This window comes from Podarcis gaigeae (assembly GCF_964106915.1).
Source record: "Podarcis gaigeae genome assembly, chromosome: 8".
Taxonomy (NCBI): domain Eukaryota; kingdom Metazoa; phylum Chordata; class Lepidosauria; order Squamata; family Lacertidae; genus Podarcis; species Podarcis gaigeae.
In genome coordinates, this window is record NC_139684.1 from 41,354,012 (window position 1) to 41,369,275 (window position 15,264).

At 46.6% G+C, this 15,264-nt stretch overlaps 1 protein-coding gene across 7 annotated transcripts in view; it reads right to left on the reverse strand.

Moving 5' to 3' along the window:
* Positions 1 to 15,264, reverse strand: part of ZFPM1 (zinc finger protein, FOG family member 1) — a 108,632-nt gene that overhangs the window by 30,093 nt on the left and 63,275 nt on the right. The window contains exon 1 of one of the 7 annotated variants that reach the window (XM_083754513.1): positions 2,591 to 2,676. The exons of the other annotated variants lie outside the window; for them this stretch is intronic. The gene's annotated coding sequence lies outside the window, so the exon portion shown is untranslated. Of the gene's footprint in view, positions 1 to 2,590; positions 2,677 to 15,264 lie in introns of those variants that run through there. 7 annotated transcript variants of the gene reach the window in all.

Here is a 15,264-nt window from a genome sequence, read left to right on the forward strand (position 1 = left end):
GGAAGCATGTAGAGGCAGGCGGTGGCCCTTGGGTTTGCTTGCCCCTAACTACAATGTGGAGGATTACAACGTTTTCAAAGGATGACAGCAAAGCATATATATATATATATATATATATGCAAGATAGTAAGATTTGTTTTATTAAAACAGAAATGGGAAAAATACAAAGTGGCCACCCGACCAAAATGCTAGGTTCGGTTAGTTACTCTAGAATAGAAATAAGAAATTCTCAGCTAATGTCACCTCCTCACCCATGCAAGCAAAGGCAAAAAAGTCTTATTTTTGCTTTCTCCTGACTGTGGTGGTATCTCTCTGGGCCAAGAACCTAACCTGAAAGAAGGGTCCAGGATTATCCACATTGTGATTCAACAGGACATCAAAATTTCATTGTATTCACTTGCACAACTGTCCTGTTTGGTAGGCCACCCCACGACATGGCAAAGATGGGATTTTCAACCCAGATCCAACTCCAGCTTGGTTCCTAACTGACCCACACTGGAAGGACTTGCATTCTTGTAAGATTCATAGGCAATCAACATTTCAAAGGCAGCAGAAAGACAGTGTGCTGGTTCAGATCAAGAATATTTATTCATTTTATTTCTCTATACGCCACCTTTTTAACCTGATGGGACTAAAAACAGCTTACCGATAAAAACAAGAACCAGAAAAAATAACAATTAAAAATTGGTAGAATTAAAACTACCATATTTTTCCGTGTATAAGATAAGGTTTCCCCCCTAAAAAATAATGTCAAAAATTAAGGGCCATCTTATACATGGGAGCGTCTTATAGACGGAAAGATACGGTATATCATTGACAGAATCAAAACTATATACAGTCGTACCTTGGATCTCGAAAGCTCCTGAACAAATCGGCTCCCGAATAATTGAAATCCGGAAGTGAGTATTCTAGTTTCCGAATGTTCTTTTGGAAGCCGAACATCCGATGGGGCTTCTGCGGCTTCCGATTGGCTGCAGGACCTTCCTGCAGCCAATCAGAAGCTGCGCTTTGGTTTCCGAACGTTTTGGAAGTCGAATGGACTTCCAGAACAGATTCCGTTCAACTCCCAAGGTACAACTGTACGTAAATAAAATCTGTTTAAAACATACTACTACTACTACTGAATTATTCCCACTCTTGTGCTGTTCCCTTTTAAAGTGATCTAAGGTAGTGGGGGCCGCCACATCATGTGTCAAGAAATTCCATCAGTTAATTAGGCACTGTGCAAAGATGGACTTGCTTTTTGCCCACCTCTACATTCGGGGACAGCGTACCATAAGCTGGGAACCAGAAACAAGGGCTGGCTGGTGCCATCATGCCCAAACTTGTGAGCTTCTGAGAGATGCCTCCTTGGCTCTGATGGGCAGGGGTGCTGATGAAATGGACTAAGCGGATGTTTGTCAAAAAAAGGTGGTTTTCCTTTTGAGAAGTTTCAAACACGAGGCAGAGGGAAATATACATATTTTAAAACTGACAACTCAAGTAGCAAAACGATGCGTGATAGCACTGGCCTGATAAGATGGAAGGGGGCGATTGGGGAGCATTTTTAAGCTGCGTACAAGCAACGTCTTTACACTTCACCTTCCCATACAAAAGAAAATATCTCTAAAGGGGCTAAGGAGATTATCCCAGCTTTGGCAGCTCAGATGCTCAAGTAATCAGGAGTAGCCTTGGGAATAACAAAGGAGCTGCTGGGCGTTAAAATTAGACAAAGAGAAAAAGAGGAGGGGCTTGGAGGGGTCCCTCCTTCATTCCCCCATGTCCGTGGCAGATTCCCACTTGCCTATTAGTGGAATCTAAGGAGTCAGAAGCCCACAGAAGAGGGGAAGCAAACTTGTAAGAAGGCATGGCTTTCCATTACATCCAGTATCCATCACATGCAGAACCGTTTCTGTTCTGCTGCAGTTGGTCTTCTGCCAATACCTACATTGTCTCACTGTCCGCCATGCTGAAATTACATAAATTGCATAATTCATCACATAGGTTACATTGTCATTTCCTTATTCTACTCCTTCTGTTAAAGTGCAAAGGAAATAGTGCAAATTGGGGGGGGGGGGAATCAATTACATATTGTTTGTGGACTGAAAGCAACAACAACAGACAACACCATTCATATATGCTGGGTTGATTTCTGTTCTGGACACACAACAAATAAGCAGACACTGACAATTACTGCTGCTGTTTCTGGTTTCTCAGAATTCTCTGACATCTCTCTGACACACATCTATACTTTTGCACACCAGGCAAATTCACCTTAAAAAGGAATGTCCCTCCCTCCCCCTAGCCCAGTTGCTCACAATCCCAGGACTAAATGTGAACAGAAAACGAACTTTGGGTGATGAAATTGCGCCACCAAACTTAAGCCCTTGTGCTCCTTGCCAACAGTGGCTTCAGGGAGCAGGTCTCTCCAGCTTGCCAACACAAGTTCCCCACCAAGAGAGAGAGCCCTGTCGCACCTCTGTACGCTCAAGCCGCAGCGGCTCAGACCTGCCAGCAAGGCAAGGTGGGGCAAGGTACAGCCCATCCGATACGTGGCCCTCCTTCCCTCCCTCGGCAGGAACAGTCTTCAGAGCTCTGCTCTGCCCCTCACCTTTGCGTCTGGGTTGCTGACATCCACTCACTGTTGTCCCTCTCCGTTTCAAAATGGCGCCCTGGTAACCGAGGACTGCATTTCAGGAAGTATGGGGCTGGCGATTCACATACCCCCAAGTCCCCTCTCTTCTTCTGTAGGGTCTCCGCTTATCTGGACTGCCGCCGACCCCCCCTCCCTACCTCACTGCCAGCACATGCCCAGCCCCCACCACTTAGCTGGCTATTGGGGATTTCTCCTCTCCTATCGCAGCCAAGCATCACTGGGGATTTATTGATTTTTTGACACAGTTAACAACAGCAAATCTTTATCTCTGCAAACCCTGACCCCATTAGTGGAGGAGGCTCTTACCAAGCCTGGATAGCAACGTGGACCTGTCTACCCTTCCCCCAACCTCCAAGACAGGAGTTTTAGGCAAAGGGTCACAGTTACAGGACGAGAGGGGAGCCCTTTTGCCAATAAGGCATTTTCATGACTAAGGCACAGCCCCCTTCTACTCTCTTTCTTCTTTGCAGGCTCAGGGCAATGGAGGCAACAGTTTTAACACACCAGGATTTGGATTATACCAGGGTGGGTGGTCACAGTTGGGGAAGAGTTCAAACTACCATCAAATTTTTTAAGCGGCTACCCTGTGCAACGATTGGCAGGGGTGGAGCACCCAAATTTTGAGCAGCAAAGGCCATGCCTATACTTCAAATATAAGCCAGTTTCAAAGCCATCACAACATCCCACCGAGGAATTTTGGGAGCAAAAAGAGCTGGGGGAACTCCCATACAATTTTCAGAGACCCTCCTCTCCAAGCTACCATTCACAGGATTCTTTGGAGGCAATCAAAGATTTCAAAGCAGCTTGAAAGTGGTTTAATTGTGGAGTGCAGAACGTAGCCAGAACTTTTGGCGCTGGGATATTAGCTGCCACCGTTATTATTATCGCTGCTTTTTCTATCATTATTTATGGAGCCCCGTCAACATGCATGACGCTTTACAGCATAACGGGGAACAAGGTGGAGTCCTGCCCTGTGGGGCTTTTCAATCTAAAATCTGACAGGGGGAGGTGGCAGAGGAAGCGGAGAAAGCCGGGACGGAATGGGAAAAGAGGAAGTACAAGCATTCCCCTTCTGGACACGTACTTTGTCCTCAGAACCTATGGAAACGTTCATAGGTAGCCAATGTGCTGCCTTTATCCCTAATTAGAAATGCAAAAAGGTACCGAATTGCATTCTGCCCCACATTCATCGCAGCACTGTTTCCCTTCGGCTGCAGTTTAGCTTCTGTTAAATGCTACGTTTTCCATCTTGCTGTCTGCTGCGGACATAATTAACTATTTTATTAATGCTGCATTATCATTTTGCTTGTCTCAGTGCAAAGGAAATGCAAAGTAAATAGGAGGTGAGGTCATTGATTCCATATTGTTTGAAGACAGAAAAACAACAGTGAATACCAATCATATTCACTAGATTGATTTCTGTTCCGGATGAATAAGGGAACACTGGCAATTTCCGCTCCTGTTAGAACTCTTCAACTTCTCTACCCCTAATCACGGGCCTCACAAGCATCACTTAAAGGAACAAGAGACCTTTGGCCATGATGCCGAATCTGCCGCAAAACGGCAGCCTCCTAAACAGCTGCCCTAGGATCCCCAAAGAAAACTGTGGCTTGCCATTATGAGAACGAGGTGGAGCCAGCCTCCATGAGTGAGGGGAGGGGAGGACAGCATGCAAGTTCAAAAGATCCTCCCTTGCCAATGGGTGAAGGATACAGAGGACCACTTCTGAGTGGCAAAGTTACCACTACATGTACAGTGCCATTTTCTCCTTTCACATTCCCCCCTCTTCTTACAGCAGTGTGGGGACCCAAGGCAGTGTGCAAGGGCATCTACATGTGTCCTCCAGGTGCAACAGCCAGCTAGCCAAGCGTTCACATGTATACAGGGGAATTGCAAATGGGAAAGAGTGCTGCTGCTGCTGCTGCTCTTGTGTCCTGCTTATGGGCTTCCATTGGGGCCACCGTGAGAACAGGATGTTGGACTAGCTGGGCCACTTGGTTTGACCCAGAAGGGAGCTCCTTCTATTCTGACGCTGTCGCAACCTTGACTTAATAGTTCAACTCGCACCCCCGCACCTATTTTTGAGCTGCCCTGTCAGCCCGAAGCCCCAACATCCTGCCATTTCCCCACCCCCAATATCAGGTCTTATTTCTTTATCCCACCCACCCTGCCCCCTCGCCACCCTGCTTCCAGCCTCCCCACACACCCCTTTAGAGAATTTCTCATAAACCGGAGTCCTGGCCGGCTGGTCCCTGATACCATCAGCTCCAAGGAGAAGGGACAATAGGGAGATGGGCTTTGGAGGGTCTGATCATATCCTGGAGGCAAGGGCGGTGTATTCAGGCCTGGAATGAACCGTGATCCTATCTCCCCCGCCAGGGTGTGGGTTATTGTGTCTCATAAAAGGAGGGACTCTTCACTGCCTTTTCTTCTGTTTTACGCTGGCCTGCCTTATCAGCACCAGCATGACCCACCTTGCTTCTCCCCCCCCCCCCAATCAAAAATTCCCTTCCTAAGTGGTTTTGCTTAAATAGTCCGGCAGCACACACAGGGCGTCACCCCAGAGCCATTTAACCCTAGAACACCTGGTGCGGCATTGGAAGGGTGTTCCTGAGCATGCACAGAGGAAAGCAGATTTATTTCTCCTATCCTACTTGCCCTCCCTTCCCAGGAACTCTGATTAGCCTTAGGTGTTCTGCCTACCTTCTCCTCTCGCCACAACCCTGCAAGGTAGGTTAGGCTAAGGACGAGCTTTGTGGCTGAGAACGGAAGTGAACCCAGGTCAGGGTGGTCTCAGTTCAACACACTATAAGCTCTAGACTCTCATTACCACACCAGTTCCCAATACGAGGAATGTTTTGCAAAGCATCATGTGCTTCGTGGATCAAGGCTGGCCTCAGCCCCAGAATGCAACAGGCTGCTGCAGCCCAGCCCTCCCTTCCCTTCCAGCACGGTAATCTAAAACAAATAGGACTATCTAGTGTAAAACTCTGCTATGAGCGATAAAGAAAAATAGCTGGAATAATTTTTCCCACCCACACATACCAATGTGAAGGGGAAGAGAAACACACACACACACAAAGCACAAAAAGATAATCAGGAAGATGGTGGCCAACCCTGCCCTGTCCATCAGAACGGGCCGTCCCGCCTCGCGCTGCCCTGTGCTGCCTGATAATAAACCTTGAGGTTTGCAGAGAAAACTTCAGGCGGGGAGAGATTACTCAGACAGGAGTCGCAGCACAGATAAAAAAAGAAAGGAAAGGAAAGGAAAAAGAGAGCTGGGCTGGGGGTGGGAGATGGAGCAAAAATAAAGGCCAGGGAAATGGGGGGGGGGGAGGTTTAGTGTGTACTGTTTTAATTCGAGAGCAACAGTCGCCCCTTGGCTGTGGCTCAGAAAATATCCAAGAGCATCAACTGTAATAGGAAAATGGAGCCTCCAAGTCCAGTGGCAGAGTACCTTGGTCCAATCAGCCAACAGTATTCATGCCCTGCTCACAAGCTTCCCAAGGGCACCCACAGTTGGAAAGAGAAAGGTGGACAGGGTAGATTTTACTGATCCAGCAAGGCAACTGCTTATGTAGCAGCCGGTTCCTAAACACTGAGAATGCTGGAACTGAAGGTTGCTTGGAAGTGACATCTTCAATCCCAGAATAAGACTTTTGCTGGAGAAGACATGCCGGTCCTCCATGTCTGGAGGCAATCTATGCTCAAATGCAGCGTGCCTGTTGGGGGACAACTCTGGGAAAACAGTATTATTTCTGCCATGCCTTCTTTGGGCTTTCCCAGACTCATCTGCTTGGCCCAAGTGGAAATCAGGATGCTTGGTCTGATCCAGATGGGCTGTTCTTCATGTTCCTATAATCACAGGTGTGGGCGGGTGGCCCCTGTGGGCCCTTTCGAAAGCAAACTCACTCAAGGATAAATCACTGGCTCTGGACGGGGAGATCTGGGTTTGTGTCCATCTCTTCTGCCATGGGTTCATCATCTGGCCTTAGCAAACTGATCTCCTTCCCTGCCTTACCTTTCCCTCTGCAAAACTGATAAAATAATGGCATTCACCACAGGGACAATATGAGGGTACCAGCCAAAACTAGACACCTTGATCTCCTTCATATTTTGGTGGGAAAGCTAAGCAGATGCTTACACCTGTGGGTCAGCAAATTCAAAAACAAGTATTTTTTAAAAAACTATATGTTTTAGAAAAACAACCCTGCAGGTTGAAAGCATCTTAAAACATGACAGACAAGGGGAGGGGATAACTCTATGTCGATGGCCACTGTGACGTATATGAGCACCATTTAAAAAGCAAGGATGTTTGCTTCTGTCCCTTTAGAAATATTGTTTCCCCCCTCATGTATTTAAATTGAATGCCTAGAACTCATACAGTTAAATGAGCAACATGCCTTAATGCTAGCTGACCTATGCCCAGAAATACTGAAGAGGCCTGCTAATTAAGAGTGCAGGCTTACAAAGAGACACTTGCCTGTGGCAAGTTAAGAACCACCTACAGATCATTCAGAGAAAATTTACAAGAAGTTGTGTCTTCCTACCCCTCACCCCCTTTTCTTTGAGATCCAAAGGACTATCTCAGGAATGTGGTCTTGGGGAATATTCTGAAGGCATGCTGTGTGGCAACCTAGCTGAAGGTTTGGGTCAGGCCAGTGGCTGGATATGAGACCTCCCTGGAATCCCTAGCTTTGCCACCTAGAGTCCCAGAAAGGTGAGAAACAGACATGAGCAGGTAAAGGTAAGGCCCGTGGGCTTGGGTTCAAGGGGATGTTAGCAGCTTCTGTGGAGGGGGAGTGAAAAAGCAAAAGCTTCAGGCATCTGGATGCAGCAGCCTTCTCTGCCTCCGAGTTACTGAAGGAAGGAGAAAGCAGGCTGGCGGGTAGGTCCTTAGCCCCTGTAATTAATGGCAAGAGCTCTTTACCAGGAGACAAAAAAGAAATAAAAGGTGACAAACGACCCCCCATAAAGAGGCTCAGGGGTCGCAGATACATTTGAATATTCGATAGGGTGTGAAAATAAAGGAGACCATAAAAAGGAAATAGGGCAGTAAAACACTAGGCTGAGTTACAGGTGGAGAAGGTGCCCCGTCACAACCCAATTATTTCTCCCCCACTTCTTTTAAATATGCTTGCGGAGCTTGATCTATCCACAAGGCATGGATATCACTCAGCACAGGAGAAGCTGCAATGGAAGGAGGGCCCTCTCTGCTAATCCCATGACGCTGAGGCACATATTGATCTGGATGCGGGCCCATAATAAGCTCTGCCTGGCTTATTAGCACAGAGCAACACAGAGCATCAGCCCAGTTTTCAAAGCCGGTGTGTGGGTGTGACTCTGTGCAGGCGACAACACTCAGGGCAATGAGAAGAGACTCTCACTTGCAGACATCAACCAGGGGTGTGTCTGCACCATCAGTGTGCCAGGGTGGTGTAGTGGTTAGAAGGTCGGACTATGACATGGGAGACCAGGGTTCAAATCCCCACTCAGGCATGAAGCTCACTGGGTGACCAGTCTCTTGCTGTCAGCCTAACCTACCTCACAGGGTTGTTGCGAGGATAAAGTATGTATACACCACTTTGAGCTCCTTGCAGGAAAGCTGGGATATAAGCGTAATAAATAAATAAATACTTGGGGGCTAAATCCTAACGCCACACAGGTAGTCGAAGAGAACAGGGGCCCCATATCAGGTACAAAGAACACAAGGGCTCAAGTTATACAAAGCCAGAGGGGCTGGAGCAACATCAACACAAAAAACTTACTGGACATGAGGACTCCTTTTAGGCACTGAGAGCAGAAGATACACCTGACTTCACTGACCTTGCCCAGTTCCCTCTGAAAGGCATCAAATCCAGCAGTTATTTCCAGCTCTTACGGCAGCTGTGCCCCCAACCCAATGCAACCTGGCACTCCTTTTAGGAACTTGGCACTGCAACTCCCATCAGACCAGACAGCACTAGGAGTTGTAGCCCAAAACACTGGAGGGTACAAATTTTGGGGGAAGACATTTCTTACAGTAAAGAATTCCACATAGGAAGAATAGTGTTGTGAGTTTGGCGGTGCCAGACTCCCCTAAATTCCTAGACCCAGTAAGTGTTGGAAGTAAATCAAGTCTCCTGAACCCCTGGATCCAGAAAGGATTAAAACATAGGCCAGGCTAGCATCCTCACAGGGTAATCACCGTGGAACCATTAAGAACGAACAAAGGGAAAGGCGATGGGCCATGAAGAACGAGAAGGGACTCTGGGCCAGGTGGCAAATGAGTGCCCCCCCCCCTGCTCAAACAGCTGGTTAGAAGACAAAGCCAGAGTTTGAAGCAGAACTGAGAGTTGGCTGTGATGTGGCCTAGAAGGAAAAAGGTTGCAGGCTGGTAAGGAGGCAAGCTGGAGAGGGTCAGAGCATGATGGTTGGTCTGTGTTTGAATCCAAGGCTGCGGCTATGGGAGAAACCAGAACCTCTTAGGGTGTCGATGTTGTGGACCCCTCCATCATAGGCTCAGCTTGCATATATGTGTAAATAAACAATATATCAAAAAGACTCAGTCTCATTCCCAAAAGGAACAATGGATAAGCATCTGGGACCCCTGGAAGCTTGCACCGCTTGGAGATTTGGGTGGTGGACAACATTATAATGACCCACCATCTTCCCTGTTCTCACCGATAGCATTTTCACAAGGCCATTGCAGCCGTAGGATCTTAGCCACCAACACTCCTTTTGTGATTGGCTGCTGCAGACTGAAAGCTCCTGCGACAACCAGCCAGCTACTCTCCAACGACTAGTCCAGGCCACCTTTGCTACAGAATGGGATCTGCCAAGAAACAAATTCGGGAGACTTTGCCCGCTTCCTCCCCTCTCTCTTACTTCTGGGGCACAATTCAGAAATGGCAACCCACTCTATTGGGAGCAACTAGAAACTCTCAGGAGGTTTTTAAATATATATATTTTATTTTGGGGAAACACACACACGCCACGAGCCAGACTTGCAAGAACAGGAAGTCAAACAGAATGGGCAGCTACATCTGCAAACGCTCCCAAGTTGAGGATTATAGATTATAGCTATCAGCTATTTGCATATCAGAATTTTAAAGCAGCCAAGACCCCTCCAGCGAACAAGGTCATAGCAAAGATTAAAAAGAGAAAGAGAGGGGAGGAAAAAATTCCCTCTCATTTTCTTCTCCTTCCCTTGACTTTCTCATTTCAGTGAGGCGCATGAATGTGCGGGGCTATCAGAAAAGTGAAGGACAGCTGCTCATCCCCTCCCACCCAACCACGCCTGGCAGCCTGCCCTGCTGAGGCCTGTGCTGGAGGAAGAGTGGTGCAAAAATACTGGGCACTTGAAACAGGAGCAATGGGGTACTCCAAGCCCCATAGCACATCCCTGCAGAGATGTGGTAGAGCATCCTTGCCCTTCAGGAAGGGTTCCTCACAAACGGACCTTCAGCACACACAACTGAAATTTCCAGGTTCATAAGCAGTAAACTTCTCTATATTCAGATTAGGGGGGTGCAACTGAGGGACAAGGCTCTTGCGCCTTTCTGTTTTCCATGTGGTAAGCAGGACCCTGGACTAGATCAACATAATTTCAGGAAGTGATGATCACTGCCCCATGTGGTAGGCCATGTGATTGCAGTCTCCAGGGAAGAAGCTTCCAAAGCAGGACTGGCCCTGCCCATCCAAGATGGCGATTGGCTTGTTGAAATCAGAGGAGGAGCATATAAGGACTTCCTTTGCCAGCTTCTTAAGTAGCCATGGTTCTTCCTAGAACTGCACCTTGAAAACTTCTGTCCTGGATTTTCATTAATACTTTTAATAGAATCAGAAGGGGGAAATAATGTAATGAGTCCCATAACACCGTCAGCCTGCATAGCCAACAGAGGTGGAGTAGAAATTTAATTCAGTTTGCATTTAAAGACAACAATACACCAACTGAAATGGAGCCCCACTTTCTCCGAATTTTGCAACACAGTTCTCCAGCCAAGCAATCATGTACGAAAGTGCATATATTAAGGTAAAGTGTGTATAGAAATGGAAATATAAGTGAAAGTGACATACAAAAATGCATATCGGCATTTGCAAAAATGTGTGAATTACGCAAAATGTGCACATTAGGAGAAATTCACACTAAAATATGATGAATTTTCATGAAGCCTTTAAAAAAAAGGACACCTGAAATTGATGTGGAAATGCGGAGAACTGAAATTCAGACTGGAAAAATAGTAAGATGAGAGAAACCCAAACTGATGATGGGAGCTGTAATCCAGCAACATCTGAAGGGCTAGATGTTCCCTATCCCTGTCTTATTCCAGTGCAGGATTCCAGATGCTCAGGCGTCCCTGCCTCATGTGCCCAGCCAAGCTTTTCTTGCAGGGGTCCAAAGCAAAAGTTTTTGCAACTTCCCAAGAAAACCTTAGTGTGCTGAGTACATGGAAGTGAGCTTTCCCCCTATGCTTCTCAGTTCCGTGCAGCAGCCCCACAACAGGTAGAAGGCATGCTCAGATCCTTAATCAGCCCCCAATCCATTTTTTTGTTATTTGCATGCTTAAATGGGAAGGATTTCCCCACCCCCACCAACCAACCCTCTACTGATCTCCCACTCAGCCATGCCCTTCCGGGGACCAAAGGAAGAAAAGGAAACAAAGAACATGGAAAGAAGCTGCAGATGATTCTGGAGCTCTGCTAGCGGGGAACCTGAAAGGGGAGATGGGCTTGGCCCCCAGTCTGGTCATGGAAGCCCTGTCTAATAAATGATGGCCATGAAGTTGTGCCTACAGAACTTCACACTGACTGCAGCTCCGTGGCAGAGCACCTGCTTTGCATGCAGAAGGTCCCAGGTTCAAGCCATGGCCGGAAACGCTACTAGCGACAATGTTGAGCTCAATGGACCATGGTCTGACTCATTATAAGGCAGCACCCCATGTTCACCTAGGATGCCGACAGGTGCCTGATTGGGCAAAGCGTTTGAGGTACACCAACCTGGCCACTCAAGAAGTCAGCGAGGCTCTGCAGGAAGATTTGGCAAAAGAAGATTTGGGAGGGACAAAACTGGATGGCACCCAGGAGCTTTGAAAAACACAACTCTCTCCACCTCCACCCACCCGCCTGGCCTGGCCTCCACACAGCATCCTCCTAGCCTGCCACTGCTGACACACGGCGGATCCTGCCAGATAAAGAAGAAATTCAGGCTGCTCAAAGTTTCCCTTTTTTTTCCTCTTTCCCTTTTTTTTTTTACCCATTCCATTCCTGATAAGTGTGGTGCCTGCACAGAGACTGATAGAAGGCCTATCGCGGCGGTTAGCGCAGAAAGGAAAAGCCTATCGCCGCAGCATCGCCGGACTCACATCAACTCCCAGCCACACAGAAATTAATATCACTCCAATTACCAGAGTGGAGATGGGCTGCACAGTGGCGATAATAAAATCTCTTTTACATAAAGAATGCAAATAACCAACTCCAGTGGGGGCTGGTGGGGGGAGGAGGGAGGAAGAAGGGGGGAAAGGAAGAGGAAGCAACTTGCCACCCTTACTCTGGTTGCTTATGAATTTGATCCAGGATACAGTGTCAGGACCTATTTTTCAACTTCAGGGAACTGTATTAAGAAAACCACTGACTGCAACATTTGCAACATCTGGGACTCTTCTGGTAGGAAGGTGCATATGAGCATGTTCAGAGTGCACTTCCCTCACACAACTGGAAGCTAGAACTTTGGAGTCCTAGTTCGCATCTCGTCAACAGAAATTAGAAACAGAACACCCACAACATGCAGTGGCAGAAGTCTACACAAGGAAGATCCTACCATGCAGATTCAGACTTGCATGGCTTCCACAGATGCAAGGAAGCCCCTCCATGCAGAGAGTGGATAGAAAACAGTAAAAGGTGTTTTTCCTGACCTTTTAAGAAAGCTGCAATGAAATATAAGGGGGGCTCTAAGGAAGCTTTGACAGCAACCTGGTACCAGACTTAAAACAGGATGGGAAAAGTATATTTTGCAAGATGTACTTGATATGAAGACTAGTGGCTGCAGTTTATTTATTCATTGTTACATTTGTATATATTCCACCTTTCTGCCAAGGAGCTCAAGATGGAACTTGACTCTCCGCCCCCCTCCTTATTTATCCTCACAACAATCCTGTGAGGTAGGTCAAATTGAGAGACCAAGAGCCGTAAGCTCAGTAGTAGAACGGCTGTTCTGCAGAAGGTCGTTGGTCCAATCCCAGGCATCTCCAAGCAGGGCTAGGAGAGAACCCGGCCTGAAACTCATCAGAACTGTTGCCAGTCAGTGTGGATAAGTTTGGGCTACACAGACCATTGGTTTCATTCAGTATAAGGCAGCTTCCTATGTTTCTGAGACTGTGAGTGACCCAAAGTCATGCTGTGAGCTTTACGGCTGAGTGGAGATTTGAACCTTGGTCTGCAGGGTGCTACTGCTGACACTCTAACCATGACACCATGGCTGGTGCTTTATGCACCGTAACATAGAAAACTGCCTTACATTGAGTCAGGCCCTTGGTCCATCAAGCCCAGCATTGTCTACACTGACCGACAGTGGCTCTCCAGATTCTCACAAGGTTTCTTCGTCCCATCCACTGCCACCAGATCTCATAAACACTTCGGGTACGGAGCTTAGCTCCTTCTGCACACCAATCAGGTGCACTCCACCACTGAGCCATGGTTGATACACATCTCCCAACTCAGCCTAGACATGGTCTTAAGGCACGCAGGGTAGCCAGAGCTGTACACTCTATTCCTCTCAATTCCTAGTACACAGATATGCTGTCCCTGGGGAACACAAGAAAAGAAGAGATGTGGGTGAAATCCTGTGTCCACGTTGCTCCAATCCTGACCATGTGTACACAGTTCCTCATGTGCTGGTCCTATCATCACCCACCATCTGCAGACAAGACTGAGGACCAGTGCAGCTGGATGCAATGTGCTGCAGTGTGTAGTGGTTAGAGGGTCTGAGTTCAAATCCCTATTGGGTGACAAAATTCACAGGATGATCATGGACAAATTACTACTCTCTCAGCCTAACCTATCTCACAGAATTGTTGCACAGATTTAAGGGGGGGGGGCTTTGATGATGCATTGAGCTCCTTGGAGGAGAGGAAGAATATCAATATAACAAATAAACCAAGAGTAAGGGATTGATGAATGGGTCAATTTCAAGTTTCTCCAAGTTTCTCATTTTTCCAGTTTTAAATTCAGTTCTCCACGTTTTATATCAGTTACTATTTAAAAAAAAGTCATCATGCAAATTCATCAATATCTTCATGTGGATAATATAACATTCACCTTTTTGTATGACTTTTGCCTGATATGCACATTTTTGTAAAGCAATCCTCTCTATTATAATGTATTTTAGTATGTGCTATTTTCAACAATACATGCATTTTTATGCACACTAGTATAAAAATCTTTGTACATATTGCTTGGCTAGAGAACTACATTGCAAAATTCAGAGAAATGTGAATTTTGGTTTGTGCATTATATTGGAAAGCACAAATTAGGGAGGGATCAAAACAAACTAAATCAAATTTATTCACCACCCCTAATATATGTGGACATGATAAGAATTTGCTGGATCAGGCCAATGGCTCAACAAACTGTTCTCCTCTTTCTCCTCTTGTGGTTTCCAGGAACTGACACGCAGAAGCAGTACTGCCTCCAGCAGTGGAGAGGCAGAACATAGCTGTCATAGCTTGTGGTCATTAACTGCCTTATCCTCCATGAATTTCTCAAATCTTCTTTTAAAGTCAGCCAAGTTGGTGGCCAGCACTGCCTCCTGTGGGAATGAGTTCCCCAGTTTAAGTATGTGTTGCATGAAGGAGAACCTTGTCGTCATTTTTTCTAAATAACTTTCTGTTGGGTTTTATCAACAAGGATCATAGGAATAATAAATGATACAAATAAGCAGACCAAGTCTTCTCATGTCATTTGTATATCACAACAACCATAATAAATTTGCACTAATATTTACCATATTACAGGTGTATTGTTAGCGGTCAGTGTATAGGTTCTTGGTTCATGAATTGGTTTAAATTTACTCAGTCAGTAAAGCGTGAGACTCAATCTCAGGGTCCTGGGTTTGAGCCCCACATTGGGCAAAAGATTCCTGCATTGCAGGGGGTTGGACTAGATGACCATTGTGGTCCCTTCCAACTTTAGCAGTCTATGATTCTACGAAAAAGAATGGGGAAACAGGATAGAAGAGAATTATCAGATAACATTCAGCATCAAATAGCTAAACGCTTAATCAGGATCCCTTGTGGTGGTGCTTAGATTACGTATGAGTAATAGTCATTTTTCCTCTTACGTTACCAATGAAACAATATAAAGTGTTGAAGGAGTACTTTGTCTTATCTGGTTGTTGTGCCATCAGCTGAGCATCCTACCCCTTGAGAAGACAACAACAACAACACAGTTCTTGGGGCTGAGCCAGGGACAAAGTCAAGGTTAAGGGTCCCGTAAGCAAAGCTGAATATAAACCATTACTCTGCTCTTAGTATGTTGGCAAAAGGGATCTGGGCATCTTGAGTCTCCCTTGTGCTGTTCTGAGATGAATGAAGAGCATCAGTGGACAGAGCAGGCATAGGCAGGGTGGGTGGGAGGAAGGAGGGGGTGCTGTG